Source organism: Crocodylus siamensis, chromosome 1, assembly GCF_052110815.1.
Source record: "Crocodylus siamensis isolate JL-2025a chromosome 1, ASM5211081v1, whole genome shotgun sequence".
Taxonomy (NCBI): Eukaryota; Metazoa; Chordata; order Crocodylia; family Crocodylidae; genus Crocodylus; species Crocodylus siamensis.
The window spans coordinates 187,770,849-187,797,196 of record NC_143395.1 but is presented as its reverse complement, the minus strand read 5'-3'; the positions used below and the strand labels follow the sequence as shown (position 1 = coordinate 187,797,196).

At 40.9% G+C, this 26,348-nt stretch overlaps 1 protein-coding gene across 1 annotated transcript in view; it reads left to right on the top strand.

The window, feature by feature from the left end:
- MACROD2 (mono-ADP ribosylhydrolase 2) overlaps nt 1-26,348 on the top strand; it is a 1,497,602-nt gene that overhangs the window by 1,060,841 nt on the left and 410,413 nt on the right. The window lies entirely within an intron of this gene.

The following is a 26,348-nucleotide window of genomic DNA, read 5'->3' as shown; positions in this document are numbered from 1 at the left end:
TGCCTTATGTCATTGACATGAAAAGCCTCAGGACCTTTTTACTGCTTAAAAAAGGACTTAAACAGCAGATTTAGCTGAATTTTTTTCCTTGCACAAAATGTTGTTATTTTTATTATAATCTCACTAGGAAAACATGCAAAGTGTGATTACTGCCCACCCTACTGAAACAACTGATGTGGGTGAAAAATGCTTACCTAGAGAAAGATTCAGTACATTCCTCATTCTTCACTAGAATTAATATTTTAATAGACACTCTTTTCTTGGATAGCCTGAAGGGGATGAAATGTGGTGCCATATGTTTAACAAGCAGGTGTATAATTTTTTATTCATTTGGATATTTCCAGCAAAACAGAGTGAGTGCCATCCAAGCTCCATTGAAGTGAATGGGAGTTTTTGTCATTGTCTTTTGGGAGGGCCAGGATTTCACCCAATATAACTGCTGTGGCCAAACCTGTAAGGGTGGTCATATGGTATCTCAGGTTACACACGCAAAACCAAATCAGCAAGCCATTTTGTAAATTCTGTGTATCTGTGCACACATGCATATGTACATGTTCTGCCCTATCAGTCACAGTGAAGTTTCTTCATCACTAAGACTGGGAGTGAGATGCTTTCCTGCCCTCTAGATTGGTACATGATGGCAGCTGTCTCTGCTGCAGCCAGCAGGAAGGGTGGCTGAGGCATCAGGGGTACAGGTGTCACATGTGTTTGCATGATGAGTGCAATGGACAGGGAGTGCACTGCAGATGTACATGATTGTTATGGACTCAGTCTGATCAGTTTTGAAGTAGCAATGGAGGCAGCAGCTGAAGATACTGGAGCATGAACCTTCAGAACCCATTTACTTCCAGAATAAAAGAGCATTTGTGTACAAGGAGAGAGCCTGGAGAGAAAATTTCAGTGGAAGGAGCTGCCATCTGTGTGAGGATCAGAGTACTGTATCTTTAAAGGTGTGACAGCAGCCAGGGCACCAGGGGACTGGGGAACCGTCTAGGCAAAAGATCTGCAGTCAAGCAGAGAGATACAGATTGTATAGCTTTAGGGATAATGCTAATTTTCCTATTCTAATAAAGTTCTTTGTTCTCATGTTTGAAGAAAGCAGGCCTATCTGTATTCTTTGCCACTGTCACATAGTTGTACAAGCACAATAGAAGGGACAGATTAAGTACAGTTTACCAGGGTGTAAGAGTAATTACTGGAGGCTGTTGATATTCATCCCTGTGATGTGATTTGGACCCAGGGAATAAATTGCTGTTTCTTGCCAGAGTTCTGGTCAATTGGCACAGTGTCAGAATGGGAGAAGGAAGGGAGGAATGGGCAATTGGACACTAGGGATGAGGAACTGAGATCAAGACTGCTGCTGTCCCCAAACATATATGTTCTCCTGTTCCCTCCTGTCCTCATCCCTTCTTTCCCAGCTTCCTTGCTTGCACTGACTAGTCTATCAGTTCCTCTTCCCTCATGGATGCTTTTCTTGATCTTCTGTCAAAGGGTAACAAGTTTCTCCCATGAAGAGGCTCTGTTTATCTCTGTTTCTGCTCCTTTGATGCATTAAATCATTTTTTCAAGCCAAGAAGGCCCCAGTCCTCTCTGCCACTGCATGTGGCCTCCCCCAGATCTACATACTCATATGATCTGTCTCTTGCTGGCTTGGATCCTTTCCTCTCCTGGATTGCTATCACTGCTCCTCCCCTGCATGTCCTTTAGGTCACTGACAGAGGTTAAAAAGAAGGTGCCGTGGGATCTGGTGCGTGATCCCAACAATTATACTTCCAGATGTGCTATATATATATGGTAGGAGGTGCAATTGTGGGATCTGATGCTCGATCCCACCACACTATATTGCTGGTGCATGGGGAGCCCAGGATCTTCACTCCTGTGGCTGGGGAGCACCATCAGTTGTTTGGAGCTCCTAGCTGTGGGGGCATACCATGCACTCCTGCAGCTGAGAGCTCTGATCACTGATGGGGCTATCCTGCGGCTGGGAGCACTGTCAGTGATCAGAGCTTTTAGGTCCAGGAGGGACACACATTCACTTGATAAAAAACAGCTACTATGTTATTATTTATTATCTTGTGTAATAACATATTTTGTGTAATAACTTTGTCATTTATTCCTGGTTTTATCAGGCCATTAATTGAATGAACATGTGGCCAGATCACTATTTCAGATGTGGTTAGCCAGTTGAGCGTGGCAGGGCCTTACCTTAATCTTTAAGCAGCAAGAAGTGTAGGGATGTTTGTTAGAAATAAATGGGTTTAACTGTAAATGATAATGTCTTGATTATTAATCTGGAATCTAGTAAGTAATAATTGCCTTTTTCTGCATTCCAAACCAGTTTTAGAACGTAGGAGTGATAAAAGACATTCATGTACTGCACCATGAAGATACGTTTGGAAATGGAAATGGTGTGATCATGTCCTATTGAAGTCACTGGAAACTATTGTTGACTACTTCTGCTTCTGGTCACTTCCTAACTACATGGTTGCTCATTGCATACCGTAGTCATAATTTAAGCATAAATTTAGTCTCAGTCTTGAGAGCAAAATTATTTGCCCTGTTCTAATTTTAAGGTTATGTCACTTTGACTTCTTCCTTTGGATTGTCATACACTCATAGGATTCTTTATAGCAGGGAATGTTTGTGCTCTGATTAACATTCCAAGTATGAAATGGATCCTGAGATATTATTATTATTGTTCTGAGAATCACAAAAACGTATTCCTTCAGTGGGTTTATGGCTTTGGGAATTTTTGATCCAATTTCTGCCCACCATCCTATGGATGAAACAAGTTTTCTTAAAGACTTCTTCAATTCCCCTAGCTAGTGCTGCCATGAATTTATGATGATCTTGAACATGTGCTTCTTAATATATTTCAGTCCCTTGAATAATAAAAAAGTGAATTTGGCTTGAATTTTGGGATCAGTTATTAGCATGGATACAGTTTTTCTATATTGCATAGTGAGCTGTTGCCTCAGTGAACATCATTTATCGTGGCGGTTTTATGTGTTTCATTGCTGTATTATCCCAGTCCTTTCCATTTACTGAATAACAATCCAGCTGTCCTCTTTGCCTTTCTAAACTTCTAGAAAAAATAACTTGAATACTGTGCTTAATTTGTTTGTTTGTGTGGATGCATGTGTGTTGGGCAAGAAGCATGAAGCCCTGGTGTGTTCATAAAGGAGTGAGAGAAAGTGAAGAGAATGAGAGATGTTGTACATTTATTTCTAAAAATGTTGAGCTCTAGTCTCATTCTTCTCTGTGGGAATATCATAATCTAGATCTAGTAAATGTTTTGTCTCCTGAATTCATAAGCTGCCCTGTAATAGCTGATGGCTGAGTTGTTCCCACATAATAGCAGTTGTGGAAGGTTGTAGAGCAGTAAGTGTGTGCTTTCACCTAGCTAGAGCCAGTTAGGAGAGGGATCTGCTATATATTTGTTTATGCATTATTATTATTTTAGGAGACTTTGTATTTTGTGCTAGTAGAGGCGGCTGCAGACATTAAGTCAGTTGCATGATTGGGGTCTGAGGAATGTTATGACCTGTTCCCAAATTGTGTGACTTGCCATGCCTCACATGCAGGGAGCTCCCCAGGTACCAGGGAGTGTAGAAAGGTTGGCATGCAGCTGGGGATGTTATGGATGCTTTTTGCCATATCCTTTCAGCCTATATTTCTGTGTTCATCTGTAGAAAACAGTATCTCAGATGCAGCATATTTTTTATTGCCCTTATCAATGTGTTGGCCACTTCTGGAGGGACCAGAGCTACAACCAATCAGCAAGGCCTGTATCCTTCACAGCTGTTAAATTCTCCTCCTATTAATTGAGCACCCAGGTGACTGCCTGTCTAAGACATGGTAAGGATCTGTAAGAAGGAAATGAATCTGAGTCTATGGAGCAAGGAGCAAAGGGAATTTCTTCAGGAGGTGGAACATGTCAGGTAGGAAGACTGGCAGCTTGCATGCAGCCACTTTGTTCAAAGAGGCTGGTCACTTTCAAGCAACTAATCAGAAGTGGCCTATCTCCAGAGCCAGTGAAGGTAGCCAAGCACTTCAGAAGTTTCTTTGCTGTAGTTAGCTGCATAAGTGGCTTCAGCAATATGGGTTTGACTCCATAGTCTACAGAAAAGCATGTCTGAAGCAACAGTGTGTCTGTCTTATATTTTTCTCCAGATGCTCAGTGCAAATAAATGCAATACATTACTGAGAAATTTGCCCTTCCATTTACACATATGTCTTCTCATTTAGGTTAATCTTAAAGTTGTTTATCTAGTCATACACCAACATTTCCATCTTTTCTCTACAGGAACAGGAGAAGCTTGCTTGTGAAATGTCATTTGAATGAAAATCTTGTTAAAAAAAAAAAAAGTAAAGCAAATACTTACCAAAATGGTATTCTTTTATTTGTTTGTTTAGCTAAAGGTTTGCACTCCTCTAGTTTAAAAATTGTCAACTAAACAGGTCATGGGAGGTGTGTAGAATATATAGCTAGATATAGATAAATAGATATATATCTATATAGCATATCTATATGGATATAGATATATTCCAGGATTAATTTTTTTGTCCCTAAGTCTGAAGTGATATGTCAAAAATAAACCTCTGAATACGTAGGTTTACACTGGAAACACTGACAGGCTTTCCAGTAAAGCAAGGCTGTGTGCCAACAAGCAATTCAGACATCTATTTTGGTAGCTCTTGTATGTTGGTACCATTTGATTAACATAATCCTTCTCCTCCCACCCACCCCCACCGTTCTCCAGGATAGGTTAAAAAATTACCATCTTTTTATTTCTACATTCTAATTAGGTGGTTCTTTCACATTGCTTTGATTGAAATGAAAATCAGCCATCGTGCTACTGTCATCTAGCTGAAGCCAAGGAAATAAAGAAGTATTTTTCAACTTGTAGAAAATTCAAATTATTTCTTTTTTCATGTAGCTCCCGTCACACTGGGCTCAAAGAGATTTTGTACTCTTCCCAAAGTCCAAACTGAGCCATCATTCCAACAGAAGAGTCATTTTCTGAAATAATACATAAGCCATCATGGGAATGAGACTTTTTTTTAATATGATCTTCAGGCTGCTGTTCAGGTGTGAGACTGATAAAGCAGAGCTGACAAAGCCCACATTCATTAAACACTCTGGTTTATTTATTAAACCAAGAAAGCTTTTGTTCCTTCTTCTGTAACTTTGATACAGTCATTAAAAGGAAAGCTGGGTGGAGGAAGACATATATTAAAGATATATTAAAGCTTGTACTTGCCATTCCTGTCCCATGTCACATCATCATTTTTTATTGGTATGGAATGAAAATGTTCAAGTGAAAATGTTTTATACTATTCACTTGTGACCCAAGAAAAAAAAAAAACATTGTATGAGGAAAAGAAACAGATTTCCTGAAATATTATAAAACAGCGTAACAAAAGGTTTTTAAAAATTGGTCTTGCATATGCACAGCCTTAGAAAAGTCAATCAATGCAACTTTGTGAAGATTTGTGTACAGTTAATGTACTACATAAATAATGATTTTTGTAACTCCGCTACAGTTAATTAGTGCCACTAACACAAGGAAGTTCTCTGCATGGGCTCTTTTATGTTTACACTGGTTAACTACCTAATAACAGAAATTTACCAAGGCGTATTTTATTCTTACAATTCAATGGCAGTAACAGGAAATTGTAGCTTAGGATAAGTAAAAAATGAACATATAACTAAACTAAAAAATGTATTGTTTGTTCTATTAGTTTCTATTGTGTGAGGTGCCTAGATATTACAGAGGTATGTGCCAAAAGATATTTTAAAATAAATTATCTTTTATTTTGTAGTTATATAAGTAATTATATATAACAGGCTGTTTGTTTGAAAAGTTGAATTAGAGCTCTTGCAACCGTATGCTTGTTTCCTCACTAGATTGGCTTCTGGATTTTTTTTCAATTGATTAAAAAAATGATGAAAGTATCCTTCATCTATTTTGATAATGCTGTCTCTAGTGTTGGTTGAAATTCTCGCATAAAAATAAGCTAATTTACAATCTCAAAATATTTTGACTTGAATTTTGTAAAGATTCAGGTAATAGATTTTGTTTTGTCTGAACTGGTTTGTTCCATTCCTTCTAAAACATAATAGACAAAAATATGTGTAAAAAGTGAATATTAAAAAAAAAAGTCTTGATATGGTCCTAGCAAGATGTGTATTTATTAAAATATTGCAAGAAGCACAATGAAGGAGCCACTATGATCACTTGAGCTTTTGGCGCTATTCAAATTATACAAATAAAATCTGTTATGTAGGGTGTTTTGATGTATTATGGTGTGCCATGAGATTATATCAATAGTTTGACTTTTTCACTTGCCTTCTAAATTCAATTTCTTGCTAATCTGTTTGGATTACTGCAGAACCTATGTCAGTGTTTTGGCAGGAAATTGTTTGAAAGACCTGGGCTTTACCCAGGCATCATGCACCTTCAGCTCCAACAGGCCTTATATTCTTCAGCAGCAGCAGCAGCAGCCACTTTTTAAACAAAGCCCCAGGAGGCCCGTAATCCTTAGAAGAGTGCCTACGGCATCTCATTTCCCTAAAGGGAAGAGTCTTAGATTGCAGACAGCTAGATTCTATGCTGCGGAGGAGCCAGCTCTCCTTAATCCTGTAGCCAGACTTTATTCCACTCTAGAGGCCAGGCTGCAGGCTCTGTAGTGTGGAGAGAACAAATGGAGCTCTTGCTATGTACCAGTTTCCACTATGGGGGTCCTTTGATCTCAGGGCTTCCTTCGTCTAGAGCAGGGGTGTCCAACCTTTTTGAATGTGGGGCCGGATCATGAACTTTTTATGACTCAGTGGGCCAGTGAGCCATATTCAAAGACCTCATAGGAAGCAGTATCACATCACCCCCCCACCCCCGAAATGAAAATACAGTGTTTACTTTCATTTCCCGTTGCAGCACCTCGGGCCTCAGAAAACAGCTTGGCCTGCAGGCCATATGTTGGACAAGCCTGATCTAGAGGTTTTCTAGGTACTTACAACACTGCTCCTGTTCAGCCAGGAGGAGCCTTGGCAGTGTACTAGCAAGCTGCATGAATCCCGCTCGTTAGCTGTGCAGCTCAGCATAAAGCAGAGGCTTAGCCTAAACAACTCTGCACCAGATCCGATGACCCTACCTGTCTGCATGTCCATAGTGCACAACATGTAGCTTAACAGAACTACTCAGTTGACACAGTCAGCAGCAGTCCATCATCATAGCTAAAGCAGACAAGAATGTGCATTTTGTTTGTTAGCCATTATCTCATGCATAGTATTGTACGTGATGACTGTTCTTTTGAAACTGGAAAGGTGATGGTGCTAGGGAGAGGGTATGTTGCTGTTCTTTTTTCAGAGGTGCTTCTCTTCCAGAAGCTCTTCTACTACCTCTGCTGTTTGGTAACCCTCCTCTTGGCTGTGGTGGAATAGTTGACTGATATGGATGAAGTTTTGCATTAGCAGCAAAACTGTTTTTTTCCCATGATGGTGTCCATTCAATTCAACTGCCAATGGCTAGAAAGAACACCAAGCATCCTTTGTCTCAGGTCACATCAGGTCATAGTGTCAGGCAAAACAGTTGCATAACTGACAGGGGTGGGACAATCTGCAGCCCTGGACACTGCCTTTGTGGGGAGGCACAAGAGCAGCCCTTGCACTGCCACAGTGAGGATGGCAGGAACCAGCACTGCCTCGGGCACCATGTACTTGCCCCAGGCACTGAGCTATCCTGTCATGCCTCTGGGTGCAATGATAATAAAATACAATAATACAATGAATAATATGAGATTTATAAATGAAGATGGAAAGATTTGATTGGGATTTTGTACTGCTGTTACCAGAGCATATTACATATCAGTAGTAGGGCAAAACCACATATTTACAGGATGAAACCCTTATGAATTTTGATAGTCAAGTGCATTCTTATTAAAAAAAAAAAAAAAAGAAGGTATCATTACTGCCAAGTATAGCATCTTAACATACAGTTTGAGATGTATGACTCTGACATTTAATAGGTTAGGTGATATTGGCCACATACTTCATAGGTTCAATAACACGCAGTGTTGCTGGAAGGTAAAAAATGTGCCTGTCCGTTATATGTGAAATGACAGAACCAATGAGAACAACACAGTGACTGTGGGGAGCACTGACAAGGAAAATCCTTGGCAGCGTTAGAATGACTGACAGGTTTCCAGGATACAGTGAAGAAAATTGGAGTGATAATTAAATACAAAATAGTTCAGTGAAATCCAGTGTTGGGCACAGCTTAAGGGTATTTATCATCTGGCTGTTGAAACTTAAAGTCAAATTCTTTATATTTAGACTTTTTGCCTTTTACATTTTTTTGTCGGTGCTAATAAAAAACGAACAAAAATTATTCTTAAGATCATATAAGAAATTTGTCTAAGAACAGTGGTACTCAACCTTCTGGTTCCCCAAGGTAGTACAGGGTCTGTTCGCAAGCTGCATCTGGTCTGTGGCACCTGATCCAATGTGTGGGACCTGCCCAATGCATGGTCTCAGCTTAGCATGCCAGAGCAGGATCTTGGCAGTGGGTGAGCAGTGGCAATGTTAATTACCAAACTTGCCTGCTGCCAAATTTCTGGACTTATGGAGAGACCCACAGGTTGGGTCTGGCCATTGAGCGGGAGGTTGAGCACCACTGTCTCAGAAAATTGTCCCTGTGACAAGGTATTTATCAGAATTCACAGATTTGTTGGGAACTGATAAGGCCATGCTGTGAATGTTTGTTCTATGTATGTACAGCACCCAGCACACTAGAGATCTGAATCTCAAATGTAAAGAATAGCAATCGAAAGGAAAGCAAAGTTGATTAGAGAAAAAGATGGTGGGTGCATTTACATGTCAAATGAATGCAAAGCAATAAACTCAGGTGCATATTGCGCAAGACTTTACTGCTCCTGGGTGCTGTGTTTTTTCGTGCACCTGGGACTGCAGCACGTTGAGCCAGGTTGGGGCAGCCCTTGTGGGCAGGGAGGTCCAGGGGATCCACCTGCCAACTGGAGGCCACTCCAAACTAACTTAACATGCTACAGAAGCACTGACTGGGGCACGAGGCTGCTCCAGTGTGGGGCAGGCCCTGCACTGAAGCACCATCATGCCCCAGTCAGCCCTATCAGTGTCTATATGTTCATTGCTGCAGACTAAAGAACGCTGCCACATCTGTGGAAGAGTTAATTAGTTTCCTTGGTTTAATAAGGCCACACATAGATTAGGGAGGATGTGGGCTGCCACTGCAGGTCTTGGAGCTTCCTGCCATGCTGCCTTCTGAAGACCTCTGCAGGCCAGCGGGCAGGACCTGGCACAGGAGGGGGAGGCCTGTGCCAACCATGCTGCCACGGTGAGGCACCTCTTGCCTGCCTGGCAGGAGTAGGGGGGCACAACTCCATATCACTGTTGCTCCTGTTGCTGCCAGACAGGCAGGGGGTGTCTTGCTGTGGTGGTGTGGCTGGCATGGAGCTCCCAGTGGCAGTGGCACTGAGCCTCCTCACCTCACTTCACCCTCTCATGCCAGGTTATGCCTGCTGGGCTGCAGAGGCCCTGGGGGAGAGGGAAGCATGGTGGAGAGCCCTGAACTCACACTGCGCAGCCTGCATCCACTCCCACCCCTGCCCGTGCACAAATCGGGGGGATGTGTCCCCCCCCATTTTCCCCTCCCCTGGAGTGCATGCAGTGGTGGCTGGGCCCCACCACCATGAATTTGCGCCCAGGCCCTGGGCCCCACACATTGCCCCAGCTGGGCAGCATCCCCAGTCCCAAGTGCCAACCCTGCCTGCCTCCCTCCCTCACCGTGGGGGCCTCAGTCTGCACCCATTCCATAGATTTACCTATGGGCAGCTGGGGGAGCGTCTCTTTAGCGCTGCCAGGGGCTCTATTGCTGATCATGTGCATGTGTGTTTAGCCCTGCACAGGTGGGAACTCTGCCAGCCTTCAAGGAGAATCCCTTGGTTTCCCAGGTTTTTCTGCAGTGAATGGACACCTTGGATCCCAGCACATGATACTGGGGAATCTGGGACATATGCTGTCCTGGAGTCATTCAGCCTGGGTCCAAGATTTGGTCTTTACATTTTGGGACTGTCCTGCCCAATTAGGGATGGGTGGTCACTAGGGCTGTGCAAGGCTGATTTGATTCGGAAGAGATTCGGCTCAATTCGGCAGCCAAATCTCCAAATTGAAATTGAATTGGGAGACCAATAAAAAGGTCCAAATTGATTCAGAAAAAATTCAGAGGAGATTCGGGCAGTCCCTGCTTGTTGCTGCAGGGAGCTAGACCTAGGCTCTGTCTGGTAAGTAAGGGGCAGGGGAGGGCTGGAGGATGAGGGGAGAGGACCATGGGGAGACCCCCACCAGGCCCCATCCCCTGCCTGTTCCCCCAGCCCTCCTGAGTGCCCCCTCCCCCAGATCCCCACCAGCTCTCCCAGCCGCGTCAATGGCTGCTCGGCCCCCAGCGTCCCAGCACTTTAAAAAAAAAAGCAAAAAAGGAAAAAAAAAAAGCTCTGCACTCATCAGCTGCTGCAGTGGCCATCGAATCACTGTCCCCCAAATTGGCCGAATCCAAAGTGAATACTAGCTGCTTTGCACATGCCTTGTGGTCACCCTAATGTAGACATTGAAACCTTATTGCCAGATTGTTTTAGGCAAAAAAATTCTCAACTGAAACATGGCATAGCCAGCTAGATCTTATCTTTTTAACGTACTTTAATGGGTAGTGTGTGGCAGTATTTAAAGTTATTTGCACTTCATAACAGCGATACTCAAGATAACCAGATGTAATACACTGGATTAGTTTTAAAGAAATGTATCACAGTTCATTAATAATGGATAGGTATGTTATTCATCCACCCATCTCTCATAGTAGACTATTAATTGGATCCATCACATATCCAGTAATTTGACATAGCCTTCCCTCTGCAATTCAGACACAACTCATTTCTGAGTCTTCTAACTTCCTGTACATGGGTGATGGCTAGAGAGTACTAATCGGACCTGTGTCTGCACAGACTTCAAGCTTGCTCTTGTAGGGACAAGGTCCACTAACTAAAATTCTGTCTCATTTATCTCTGGGACCTGGTCCCTTTAGCCCTTATCTGCAGTTCATATCAGCTACTAGTTGCAATAACACTCCATTCCTATATTTTCTTTTATATTAGGCCTTTAATACTATTCATCTTTATCTAACTGTGTCTCCAAATGCCTCAAGAAAAGTGAGGATTCCCACTGGACTTGCACTGGTTTGGTCCAATGGGAAAAGTGGCATCTTGAACCAGAAAGATTATTGGTTTGACCTGCAGTGTTCTGGAGGTACAGCACACAGTTGTACTGTGTGTGACTTTAAGCATGTTTCTCTAGAGGTTTTCCCTTTTTGTTTAAATCCCCCATGGGTTTTGTAAGCTGAGAAGTTAAAAAACCTTTACTATCATACTGTATATTTACCATCTTATCCTGGGGCTGAGATGCCAGATCACATTTTTTCTTAAAAGCTACAGTAAATGTAATTATATGTAATTAAAGTAATTAATTCCTTTTCATTTCCTTTTGGGGGCGGGCATAACAGTTCACATGGAGTATCTTTTGCCTATGTTAAAGAACTTTTTGAAGTTGAGTTGGTGTTTAGTCTTTTCAGCTGAATTGACAAAGTGCTCAGCAAAAATAAGAAGCTCATCATATAACACCTTGGCCGCTTTGAAGTTGATCTTATAACAACTTTCAGAGGATTCCCTCTTTCTTACCAGTGTTTAAACAGGCATCCTCCTTTGGGACTATTCACTGACATGGTAATAATTTGTAAAATGATAACCTCATTATGGAGATTTTCAAAAAGCAGAAATAGGAGTTAGGTGCCTAGGTCCTATTGACTTTCATTGTGAGTCTGTTGCCTAGCTCCCTTTTGTGCCTTTTAAAAATCTCCCTTGATAGACACAGTGTTAAGTTAATTAAAATTCACATAACAAATACAGTTCCTCTCAGATAGTCGAAGCACACTCTTCTGGAATTTTTGAAGGATTATTTATTCATTTATTCATTGATGCAGATTTAACTTCTGTAAGTGCAACATCAAACACACACACACACACACACATATGTGTATGTGTGTATGTATTAGATTTTGCACTTACAGAAGTTAAATCTCTCATATATTACAGAATATATGTGTGTGTGTGTGTGTGTGTATGTATATACAGTTTTCTAACAAAGAATGGCGTTATGCATATCTTTAATCACTAGCAATATTAGTTTTAGTAGCAGCTATATGAAAAGGCTGTATTTTCATTTTTATACAATAAAAATAAAGGTACTATAATATTGGTTATGTATTTTGTCAGGGCTTGTGGAAGTGTTAGCATGGCGGCCCAGATTCTTAGGGGATATTTTTAAAGTGGCCTTTAAGACAGCTATGTACTTGAGGAACAACCTCACTGCATTGTAGAACCACTATGGAAATGCATCTTTATTGTTTGTCTAACCTGGCTGAAGTTGTACAAAAGGAGTAAGAAACAGAAAGGTTTTCTGGCAGTGAACAGGGAATAGGGCTCCAGATAGGCTGGTAGATTAGTAACTAGCCAGTGACAAATATGGAAATTAAGGAGTTGTGTTATTCAAGGTGCCTAACCTTGCATGCAGTCCTATAAAGCTACATCTGTCAGGACACTGTTGTCTTCTTTAACCTCTCTGGAGTCATTCTGTTTCCTACCACCTTTTTCTCTTGATCCTTGTGAACGTATATAGACAGAGAAGGGAGATGCTTTTTGGCCTGTGAGCTATAGGCACAGCTGACTTAGCCTGTGTCTCCCACCATGTAGACCTCTGTCCCTACAAGAGTGATTGAGATTGCAAGGTTGAATGGGTTAGTTGGCTCTGTCTGCCAGCTGTAGCACTGTAATAATTTTAATCAGACACAGAGAGTCTGAAGAAGCTATCTTATCATGTGTCTTGGCTCCAGGTAGCCTAGTAGAGAAGATTTAATGAGAGGAAGTCCAGCAGTAGGTTTCAGAAGGCCTTATGCAAAGTGTTTCCTGCAATATACATACAGTTCTACCCCTGTGATTTAGCACTTTTCTTCTCCCCATTAGATGTGCCCTGGCCTCTGTCTTCCTGACTACCATCAGTGCCGTAGCAAGGTGGGGGGGGTGGCAAGTGGGGCGACCGCCCTAAGCACAGAAGTGAACAGGTGCTACCCAGGCAGGACGGGGCATGGTACAGAGCCATAAGCAGCTCATTTGTGGGGGTGCAAGGATGGGGCGAGGGTGGCTCCCACTGCTGTGTGTGCTCTGAGTCAAGCATGGGGGCATCTGTACCCCCTGGATCTGTGTGCGAGGCAAGGGTGGTCTGCTGCTGTGGGCTTTTCCCTGGATGTCAAACTTCTTTCCCACGGTACTGACTGTAATCATGTTAGGGCTGTAATAGTGATTCTTCCTGTAGTTCTCTGACTTCTGGCTGGACTAGAAATGTGTGTTCCAAATACAATTATAACCCTTATTCTAACCTGGCAGTGGAATCAGATGGAACTACAATATTTGGAAATCAGGAAAGTGCTTTAGGCTGGTAGAAAAAAATTGCATGTAGTGCCAGACCCTACCTATCCACATAGGTAGCAGAGTGTAAAGGTTTGTACAGAAGTGCTCCAGACACATTTTACAGTGCAGTAATTAAGAGCACTTTTGAACAGCACTATAATGTTACATTGCTCTTAAACATGACAGAAGTGCAGTGTTTGGTGTGGGGGGCCTCTGAGCCCCTCTGCACTTCCCAGGCTAGGAGGAAGAGGGCACACCACAGCCTTCCGGAGCTTCTCCACTGGTCAGAAATTTGACCACTGTACAGAAGTTATTTAAACTGCTGTAGGTTGCTAAAGTGCTGTACAATACTGTGCTTTGAATTTAATACTTCATTTAACAAGGGTTAATTTAAAGTGTTGTACCCATTTTTAAAGTGCTGTAAAGATGTACCCATCTGTTAAGTCAAAGCAATAAAGCACGTTAAATGGGGAAAAATCCCAACTTCTGGATATACAGTAAATGTCTAATATAAAGGCAGGGATCTAGTATCTGGCCTGTCCCTTGTTGCATCTGATACTTTCTGCTCCTCTGCTGTTCCTGTCCCTTTCTTGGCCATCCCTCCTTTAATGAACATGTGGGTGGTGCAGTATGAACATGTCTTAATTTCTTAGGTTTCACTTTTCTGCTTGAACTTTTAGCCAGACACATAGGAACAAGAGAGAAACAGAACTATGTTTTGTCCAGTTGGATGTTCTGCAGCCAGAGCTGACCCGAGCAAGGTGCGGGTCCCAGGGCAAATCAGCCCATGTGGGGCCTGGCTCCCAATCAATGCCATGGGCCCTGGAACTGAAGAAGCTGCCACTGCCATTGGCGGCGGCGGTAGTGGTGGTGGGGGGGGTAGTGAACATCTGGATGCAGAGCCACCACTCCGCCCAACTCTGCAGGGCCCACTAAAGCACAGGGCCCAGGGCAGTCTCCCTGATTCACCCCCTCCCCAGGGATGGCCCTGTCTGCAGCTGCCTTTTTTCACAAGGGGCTGTGCTGTTCATCTGCTTCCTTTTGCCATCTTGGAGTTGGACAGGTTGAGTTGGATATTTGTGTGCAAGTGCATCTACAAGCGTGTGCCGTTTTAAAAAGGGCATCCTGTGGATAGTGGGAGTAGAGTCCAATGGCAGAAATTTGTAACCCACTTTAAGGCAAAAAAGACTCAAAGTAGAAACAGGAGTAATGTAAAGGAAGAGTTAAAACATTATATGCAGTTAAGTAGATTATAGGGGTTTTTATCCTTCTTTGTGTCTTTTTTTCAATCAGATTTTGATTTTACTGAAAGAACCAAGAAAAACGTACTGGGAAGGACAGAGAAAAATTGGCATTTTTTTCTGTGTTGGCTTTGATTTGATTTGCTAAATACACCAATAAGCCATGACACCCATTATTTAACATAAGATTATTATCTCTGGTCTATAATATGGGTGTTCTTGCTAGATGTGGGTCAGCCTCATGATGTATAATTGTTTACTGTACACTGCTGTGACAATTCAAACCCAAGTCATTTGTGAAAGTCATGGGATTTAAATTTAATGTATAGTATGTGTAACAAAAGGTTCTGTGTGAAAGAGTACTTTTGCAGTGACCTGCATTTATAGGCCAGGATGCTGACATTGCCAGGTACTATACAGGAGGGACTGTGGAAGTATTCAGGTGCCAACTTGCTTCAACCCTCATCAAGAAAGACAACCTCTGAGAGTGAAATAACAGTGCAGTCTCAAGGTCCTGTCAATATTTGGCATCACTGCTATAACTGCCAACAAGGGTCTCAATTTGTGCCAGTTCCTGAAACATTTTTCTGTGATGCATTGCACTTATCCTCTTGCAACTAGATTGAGAAAATCAAGTAATTTTACACAGGTCAACAAACAGATAAAATCTGTTAAGAGTTTTCACACGCTACTCAGTTGGCCTGGCTTTGAATTAATGACCTAGAAGCAAAAAAATCTGTCTCATAACAGACTACCTGGTCCATACAATCTCCTTTTGATATTATTTTAATTAGCACCCATGTACATAACCCTAATTATTTTACAGGTATTTCATTTTTCAGAATATTTTCTACTGACTGGTTTAGAAAGTTTTTGCTGAAGTGATGTATTGTAGTTAAAGAATGTATGTGAAAATATAAAGTGATATATGGTGCATAATTTATGAAGTTTCATCAGAATGCAAATATGTATGAAGCATGTGGTTTCACTGGGTGGCTGGCCCTCAGTGACATTGCCATAGCCATTGGTAAAGGAGATCAGACTCAATTTCTGAATTTGAAACTGCAGGGAACCTAATTAATTTGATAGGAAAATGTTAGAAAACACAATATAAGTATTTGTAAAACTGGGTCAAGTGTTATTGTTCTGTTAGTCTTCTGGCATATTGCTGTACAATTGTACTTTCCATTAATAATGAAGACATTTCAGAGATACAGTATGAGCAGCTGGTTGACTGTAGTTAATTGACATATTATTGTATTCCTATAAATTTTGTCAGCTACTGCTGTGAATGGCTTTAAGGCTTTTAGGCAGATATAAAGCAGAGATCTCTTTAAAAAGAAATTATTTCAAGCTAATGTTGTTCAGATTCTGGATACCCCGAGTCTGAAAGAATTAACTAAAATGCATAGAGAATTTTGTTTTAAAAATTCTAGAGCAATGACCCTAATAAATTGCCTCTATGGGCATTAAACATAAGCTTTTATAGGAATAGAGCCATGCACTGAGCCTTCTGGATGTTTTAAAATCTGAATGGCTAAATAACACAAATTCATTTGCTTATGGGTTTTATCCCATCCTTTTTGTCATAAATCAGAATAATAAATTGACGATTGGTTTAGAAATCAACCATACATGTAACTGAAGCATGCTAATTATTGTCTCTATCAGAACTTAACAAACCTTAAAATGAACCTGACTTTGCTTTTATAAGGTGTCCTGTAGAAGAGAAGCTGAATGAATGGAAAATGTTTTTTATGGGCTTCTACAAAAGGGATTAGCAATGGAATAGGGTCTTTCACCTCTAAATTCGTGATTCTTATCCAGACTATTTTTGGTGTACTATGCACCATTTTGTGAATGAGTGGGGTTTTAATTGTTTGGGGTGTTTCATGTTTGTTTTTGTGTTTAACCTAAACAACTTTTCAACTTATGTAAAATGAGATACTGCACGTAGACTCGTCTCTAGACCATGTATGGGAGCTTTTACTGGTATCTCTGCTAAACCTGTTGTATTGTTAGAGGGGCCTACTCAGGCTTCTGCTGAAGCTATTGGATTTTTTTTTCTTTTAACACAAGTGGGAACAGAATCAGGCACAAAAAAAGAAAATTTGCCTCCAGTGCTGTGGGGTCTATATCTTTCATGAGAATACAAAGGAATAACTTTAGACTGTAGAGAGAAAGATGGAAGGGACAACTGGAAAGGGTGTGAAATGGTTTATTGAAGAGCATTTTTTGAACAGTGAATTTCAGAACATTTAAAAAGGGTTGAGCTAAAATACAGTGTTCTCAGTAATTTTTGTCTGTGTGTATAATTAGAGCTGTTGGACCATTTCCTCAGCTGGTGCATATCTACATAGCTCTAGTGACTTACACCAGCTCAGGGTCTGTCCTGTGGTCCTAATGGAGCCATCAAAAGCTTTAGTAACTTTAGCATTATGCCATAGGAATATTCAGCCAAGTTGCATTCTCTGAGGAGATTTGGTTTAAGATTTAGAAAGAAAGAATGATATTAGTTGCGTACAGCTTAAAGGTAGCAATGGGCAAACATCACCCTTTGGCACGTTTGGTTTGATGTTCATTCAGACCTGTTCCTTCTAGAATTATGTATCACATCTAACAAGGAGTGGCTGTCTTGTATAACTGTGGGGACCTTGCTACTTTTAGATAGGTTGGAAATACTCCAAAGGGAACTTTCTTTTTTTTTTTCCTTTTTTTTGGTGGTGGTGTTGGGGTGGAGGCAGTGATGTTCTCACTTCTGACTGGAGGCAGAAAGCAGAAAGAATGGAGAGATGAGAAGAAATTAGAGCAGGGGAAAACAAACAAGTGAATTGCAGAAAAGTGTTAGTTTCTGTTAGTAAGTAATTAAGACACCGATTATATTTAGCATCTCGTGCCGGAGTATAAACTCACAGAAGTATTTTGTTGCTTGGTGGGGTATGGAAGTTGCATGTTTGTTTTGTTTTCCCTTTTGAGTCTTCTTATCCTGATCTGTTAGTTAGGACGAAACTAGCAAAAGAAATACCAGTAGCAGATAACAGACAAAGAAGCAATATTGTTCAGCCTGAATGCCCGTATTTTGCTGGGTTTTTTTTCATAAGTGTTGAGGGTAACCACTTCCTACTACATATGAATCATCTAAATCCCTACACATAAACTTTGAAAATCCTTGTTTTAAAATCAACTCTAAAATAAATAGCTTCTGCTTAATGTTCCTAGTCAGGAAGACTATGTGACTGAGTCAATGAAAACTCTAACTTCTTTTATAGATGGATACATTTGGCATTCAAAAGCACAGTTTATGTACCCCATATTATTTGATTTTTTTTTTTGTTTAATTTAGACTTTGCATAATGTCTTTTATGGGTATTTTAGCTTCTCCGGACCTTGGAATAACCAGTTCTTTACACTGTCTTTGTATATTTAACATGGACAATAACATTTAAAAAACACACAAATTCTCTGGATCTAATTCATTTAGAAAGCACCAATAAAAAGATTGAAAATGTTATGAATACTCAATGTACTACGAGCTATTATTGTTGAACTGGGTTGAGCTTTGCATCCTATCTCATCTTTTTCAGTGTTAATTGTTTGAGTGTGTAAGTGATATTGATGTTTTAGCGCTGGCTGCAAACCATAATAGCTATGGGTTTAGTTTTGTGGCCAGGAAGCATTTGTGTGGAGGGATGTGGACAGCTGTTTTCTCAGCACTCTCCTACCTGCCTGAACCCTGCAAGATCAGGGATCAATAGCTGGGGAAAATAAAGGATTGGGCGGTTGAACATTATCCTCCTACTTATTCCCTTCAGGGCACGTCAGAAAAGCAAGCAGAGATTTAATGCAGCCTGGGGCTGCCCAGCTGCAAACATTCAGGATGCTGGCAGATGTCACATTGTGGGAGCTTGGTTGTCATTACTTTTTGATGGTTTTGACTAGGAATGGGAGATTGCAGATACAGAGCAGTCAGAAAGATCTTCTGTATTGTTGCAGTTTTTAAAGATGGGGTAGTCTATAACATTTTTTTTCTTCTTTGATTGTGGGGGACGGTTGAGAGGTTTGTTTCTGCATATAAAGCATGGATCATTTCCATTGGCACCAGGGATAGGAGCTTTCTCTGCCTTTCACAGACCAGGAGTCAAATGGATTTTTTGCAGAGGTGCTGGGTTTTTTCTTGAGCTTCATTTAGCCATGGACAAAAGGGGAAAGATCCTGGCTAGTTCTGAGTCTTCTTCATCAACAAGTTCTTTTTACATGCTTTTCTGTGAAGTATCTATCTAAAATAGCTACTAGTGGCAGTATGAGGGCAGTACAAACCATGTAGTTGCCCAGGGCCCAAATTGGTCAGGGGGTTTAGTATGATGGTCTAATAAAGGCTAAGGTCCTGAAATGAAACTTTTGCACAGGATACCCAAGAAGTAAACCATACTGTTAGTAGTTCTTTGGCCTTCATTACTGCAGTATTTGAGTGTCTCACAATTTTTCATCTATCTGCTGCCACAGTTCCCTTGATTTGTACAAACATTTTGTCATATTGATGTGGAAGTGAGATGCAGAGATGAAGGCCCAGATTCTCAAAGGTATTTCTGTGTTTGATCCCTATTTAGCAGCTATCAGGAAATAGATACTTACCTACCGTTCTGGATCAGGGTCTAAGTAACTTCCCATGATCACAAAGGAAGCCTTGGCAGATCAAGAAACTTCACCTGTCTCTCATAGGTCCTGTATGAGTATCCTAACTGCTGAAGCACCTTTCTGTACGCATGGATTGAAAACTCGTTGCAACATTCAATGTTTGAATCTCATATTTCGATTAGATTCTGAATTCATTAGTTTGCTCACAGAGTCTCAAATCATTAGTCAATTAAAAAAATACTGATTGCACTCATTTAGTTCCATTCAGGACATGAAGATGTATTCTTCTTCAAGGCTGAGAAACCCAGTTACTTTGTTGCTTATTAAACACCAACTTTTGTAACAATCCAAAAATAGTCATCCAACTTAAGGGAACACAATTTCCATAAACCAGACAGATATGGTTCATATTCTCTTTGAAGTAATTTATTCTTGGTTTTCTGATTATGATGAAGGAAGTTATAATAAGTTCCCTTCTATCATGGTGTCAAAATATTCCAATTTAAAAGCGTACAACACTCATGGTGATTAATGAAATAAAAGTTACATTACCTCAAAGCTAATTCGTTTTAGGAAAGAAAGTTAGCCACACAATAATTATCTCTGTATTGTCTTTGTTTCCTCATCATCTTAACTTCGTACATCTGTCCTGCTCATGCATGAATCTGGACAGCTGGATATCACTAATGGGACAGCTAGTGGTACCCAGTGGTCTATAATCAACATTCTGTTGCCATACATTAGCATTACACTGAAAGGACTGAAAATTTGATTTGTGAAGCAACAGCTGATTAGTGCTGATTAACAAAGAGACTAGGGGGCGATGAATATTGTGTAACAGAGTTTCCATCCTTTCAAAGGCAGGCAAAAAATGATATATTTTATATGTCAACATGAACAAAAATAGATAAACCATTAGTTTAAATGTTTTCATCACTAATCATTTTCCAAAGGCTGTTTAGAACCAAAGGCTTTTTAATTGCATGTAAATGAAAACCAAGGTGGAAATTATTATGAAACCATTTGACATTACAAATCTGTTTGCTTATTTTAACAAAATGTATCAATTCACTTTTCTACACTGTCAAAGTAGTACCAGATGCCATGGCTCTGATAGACCTATAAAGGCATCAGAAGATTAAATTGTTTGATAAATATAGAAAGACCACTGTTTACGATGATCAGCTCTCCAAAGAATAGCAAGATACATATTATATTCACAATAGTGTTAGAGTGATGTTGTAGTTGTGAGGGTCCAGGAATTATGTGAAAAACAAGGATTTTTAGGGTGATATCTTCTATTGAAAGAACTTCCTGGTTGGGATATAGTTAAATTAACTTTTGAATGCAATGGCCTGATAAAGAATGTCTTGCATTTGAAAGCTTGTCTAACTTTACCTCAACCATGCAGTTGATCCATCTCAACAACTGATGGATGGTTCTTAGGGTGACATCTTTTATTGGATCAACTACATTGTTGGGATAAAGTTAGGCTCTCAAATACAATGCTTTCTTCATCTGGTCCTTTCATTTGAAAGTTTGTCTAACTATATCCCAACCATACAGTTGGTCCAATAAAAAATAAAGCCCCCCAAAATCTTTGCCTTTCACATAATTCCTGGACCATTCCATCTACAATATCACTCTAACACTACCATGAATATAACATGTATCTTGCTATTTCAGCAGAACATGGAAACTCAGCAGGAACCCTTTTCAGCTATTTTTTAATAACAATTAAAATCTAATTTAATGCAAGGACAGGTCTGACCATTGTAGCTAAAGACTATCCTAACAAGCTGAAGTGTAATTTTAGATCTAGTAATTCCAATGTACATTTTAAGGTTTGGGACCATTTCAAAATGTCACTAAAGTGCAAGAATTTGATTTTTTTTAATACTGAATTTCAATTTTATTTAAAAAGTAACTTTACTTCTACATCACAGTTGTGAGCTCATTTCCAGTTCTTCACAGCTTCATTGCTAAATGAAAAATAAAACATACTTGTTATGTCAAATGGTTTAAAAATAAATATGTATTAGTATCTTCCCCTATATATGCTGCTTTTTTCATTCCACTTATCTATATTGGATCCTATTTGTTTTTATTTTTAAATATGGGAGGTTTTAGCTATAAAAGCAACAGAATTTGTCATCTTTTTCAATTCGTTTAGTGTGCCCTTGAGGTCTGAAAAACATATGAAGACACTGAACAGGGGCTTTAGTGTACCTCCCAGTGCAATAGTTCTTAATTTTTAATCCTGTGTAGCACCTTAGTAACTGCAAAACTGCATTTTGCTGGTGGAAGTGGGAATAGTAGAGCTGGAACAAAAAGAAGTAGAGCAGCCAAGGCACCTGGGTGCCACATTGTGTCAGAACAAGGTTGCGCTGTGCAGAGATACCTAAAATAACTGCATTCCCTGGCTAGGTACAGACATTCAAAAAACCCAAGGCAGAATCTAAGTTATGTGGCTTTCTGTGAGTGTATCTACAAATGAATTTAAGTGGGCTTAAATTCAATGCATGTTAAACTAATGTGGATTAAGAAGGTTTTGGCAGGTGTCTACATGTGGTGGGACTTGGGACTGACTTTAGTCCCAGGTTGCTTCAGCCCTGCTGTGTGCCTCTCTGGCCACTGTGTAGGGGGGAGGGGGTGGAGCTCCAGTCTCTGGACACATGTCTGCCAGCACTTGGTGGCTATGCTGAAGCCAGAGCCAGCTGCCAGCACTTGGCAGCCATCTTGGAAGAGCACCCCTGCCTTCTGATCCCTGGCCAGATTCTTCCCTGCCCAGGAGCCAGATGCTCAGCACAGGGGCAGCATGCTCCCTCCTTGCCCATCCTCCCTCCCTGTGCCAGCGCTGCCCCTGCCGGTGATGCCCAGCACCCCACTGTTCCAACCAGTGCCCTGTGCTCTTGCTGGCCCCAGAAGAGTTGTGCACCCACCAGCGGGGGTCAGGGAACTGGCTGCAGGAGGCCCTGGCTGACCCTTTCCTCTTGCACTCCCTGCTCCAGCCCACCTGCCCTGCCACCCACTCACCTCCTACCCCCTGCCCATGCCCAGCACCACTATCAGGACACTCACATGATTGAAACAAAAAAAAATTATTAACTTCCCAACACCCACCCCCATCCCTCCCCTCTCAACAAACAGTGCCCCTCCACCATCTTTCCCTCTCACCGGCAATAAAAAACCTGCTTACAAGTGGCAAACTGTATAAAGAGCAGCCCAGCCCCGAGGGAGGAGAGAACCCAGTCAAGAGCCCAGGGGCTGGGCTCTGGCTGGCTCCCTAGTGGCTGGGCAGACCCAAGAATAAATTCCCTGCATTAATTTGGAGTAATGCATGTACACATCCGTTAATCCAGATTAACTAATCCATCTTAAATTTGATACTTGGTATGGGCAGGTATCAAATTTAGGCTCACATAAAGTAAAATTGCCATTTTTAAGTTGCATTAAGGGTGCACACATGTAGTCATATGTCCCTGATGTGGCTTACATCAGACTAATGCACACAAAATGACCATGTGTAGACACACTCAGTAAGTGGTTTTTTTCAGATCAGTAGGGAACAGAGGGGGAAGGTGGTAAATCTTAGACTGGATTCTACCATTTTAAAATCCATTAATGTGTGCCAAATTCTTGTTCTGTTAGGTGTATAGACTGGTTTTGTGTGCTGAACTTCTTTTGTGTTATGGATATAGATCAGTTTCTGATCACGTATACTGGTAAAAGTATAATGTCTGTACCTGGCCCCTCTGTCCCGAAGGAGAAATAGTATAGCAGCATTAGTGAAGCTCTGTTCCTAAGCTAATTATCCTCAAGTTTCTGGCACTGCAGTAATATTTTGATGGGTAGGGTTGGGCAGGGTCGGTGAAACCTACAAAATCCATCTGCAACACCACAGCTTATTTTTAGACCACGGACCACTGGATGAGAAACTCTAGCCTAGTGTATTTACTGCTTTTCCTGGTGATACAGCTAGACTGAGAATGGAAAAGTTTTCTTTCTCCTGAAGTTCTTCTGGTGCCATTCTTACTGTAACAGGAAACCACTGTTTCTCCCTGCAGCCTGTCCTCAGCAGCACTAAGTGGTTGGGTTGCATGTAAATGTCAGCCACTAAGGAGCTTTAAACATTGTGACTATAATATATCAAGTTCTTGGCCAAAGAGACCAAGTTCAGATGGAGGGAGCAGATGGGAGAGAGAAGAGCTTCTTAGGAGGAGGAAATGATATTTCTCTACTCCCTACAGTCCATGAGCCCAGCTGCCCTACATTCTTATAAGATTTATTTTTAATTTTTAATTTTATTTCATATTTTGGTAATAGAAAGGGGGAGCTCACCCAGTTCTTGAACCTTGGATTCACAAATTGCAGCACTAAGGAGAGACAGGTAGTATCTGGAAACATGAACCAGGGGCCTGTCTCATGAGCAGGGTTTCCATGGTTTCCAAAGAGGAAAGAATCTCTTGTAATCATGATGATTTGAATATTCGATTAGGGAGAATTTACCATTTCCTCCCCACTTATTGCCATCCTTCCACTTTGAGTGGTTCTTTATCATGGAACATTCATTGCATAAGTACCCAAGTAAAAATGCAAGCTGCTGTATGCTAAGAGAACACCCACAAATCTCCAGTCTCAATAATTGACACCTTCTCCAAACCAGGGGCATAGTTGTGGACACAAAAATGGTCCCTCAAAATCCCAACCTCTTCATGAACCACCTGGAAGTGGAATTTGTAGAAAACTGCACCATCAAACCTGCACCATATCTGTATTACATAGTTGATATGTTCATCATATGGGCTAGATACTTAGAGTCACTTACTGACTTCCACCACACATTTAACAACTATCACCACTTGAGCAAACTTTTTTGGAATACTCCTACATTAACATCAACTTTCTAGACGCTACTCTCCACACCTGGGATAGTACCCTACAAACTGTCAAATACAAAAAATGCACAGGCTGTCATACTTATGTTCACAAAACCAACAATAATGCCAAATACACCCCAAAAAAGCTGTAATCTACAAGCAGGACCTCAGATGGCACTCCATCTGCTCTGAGGAGAATGCTTCTGATGCTTACCTGGCCAATCTAACACCTGCCTTTATACTACAAAGACAGCCCAGATGATGAAAATATTTCAGTAGAAAAATAGACTATATCTTTGAAAGACCTGCAGTAATCTCCTACAATAGAAAAAGAAACCCCACTGTAACGACACACCCCTGGTGGTCACCTAGCACCTTACACTGGAATCAACTAGGAGAATTGTGAAACATTTAAAATCTGTACTTGACAAAGATCAAACCTTGAGAGAAATATTCTCAACTTTTCCACTTCTGGCCTCTTCCACATCCCCCTTGCCCAGCTTATCACCAGAAGCAAAATCCTCATTGTTGAGCAAAGATCAAATGGGACAGTTTTGCCATAACAGTAGATGCTTACATCAACACATCTCCACTACTACAGCTATCAACACCCTTTAATAACAAATCTATCAGAATCCTACACGTAGCTTTCCTAAAATGTGATATACTTGATCCAGTCTACCAAATGCTGTCATGGTAATTATGTGGATGAAACTAAACAGGAACTATGCACTAACATGAACTCTCACAAAAAATACATAAAAGATAGAGACATGCAAACATCAGCAGGAGCACATTTTTCACAGAATGACCACTTCCTTTCTCACCACACCCTAGGGGTGTGCAAGGCATATCGCCCTGTGGCTGAGGGGTGGCAAGTGCAGGGGGGAGCGGGGGGTGGCAAGCTGGCAGTATACAGCAGCTGTGACAGAGCTGGTGGTGCATGGTGGCGACAGCAGGGTCTGTATGGCACTGTCTGCAGAGCCCAGGGCGATTGCCCTGATTTGCCTCACCCAGGGACAGCTCTGCACCTCACTATTCTTGTGCTTAAGGGAAGTCTACCAAACACTTTAAAAGTGATTTGGGAATAAAAATTCATAAACTGGCTTGAGACTAAGAATCAAGGGCTGAACACTGATTTTAATGGCACACTGTAATATACCCAATTTCTGAAATTCATCCTTCACTACAGGTGATAATGACCCTCCTTCCTTTGGATATGTCTTGATCTTCCATTAATTTTCTTTTCTTCTGCTTTTTTCCCCCCACCCCCTGGAATTTCTCCTCTCTCCATTTTCAAATCCCTACCAACCGTACCCATTCATCACTATGTCTGCTTCTTTCAAACCGTGTGCTTAGTCCAATGAAGCATAGCACCCCCCCCAAAAAAAAAAAATCCTTGCCTCTTGCATACATGGCCTCTTGGACCATCGTGGCTATATCACTCCAACGCTATGAAAGTAATAAAGTAATAATTCACAATATAGTATGTATTACAGGCTTATTGTTGTATTTCTGAGGTGACTGAGGGCATGAACATTTAATGTGATCAAGGTAACCTAAATAGTCTACTAATTTATAGTTTTTTATGGTTTAGGGACATTATTAAGATAATTGTTTACCCTTGCCATTCTATTGTCTTGCTATTTAAATCAATCCAGTTAAACTAATATGTTTTGAGGGCCCTTTGTCATCTGTTCTCAGAATAGAAGGATAATTGCAGAAGCCATTCTTATTAAATACTTGTCACTTCAGAGATGTGGTGAGGATAAATACTTGGCTGTTCATTTACTGGCAAGCCATGTTTCAGCTAAAAACAAAAGCAGTGTAGAAAATGGCATGTAAAACTGTTTGCCTGGCTTAGTGCCTTGGTTGCTTCTATTTCCTGTCATTTTACTTCAAGTCAAATCAGCTTGGGTTTTTGACAGTGTCTCGAGGACATTTTATTTCACCTTCAAATACACATTCGACATCTTAGTAACACATTTGAAAACTGTATTGAAGTCTGTTTTCTTATCAGATACTTTAGTTTTCATTTTTACCT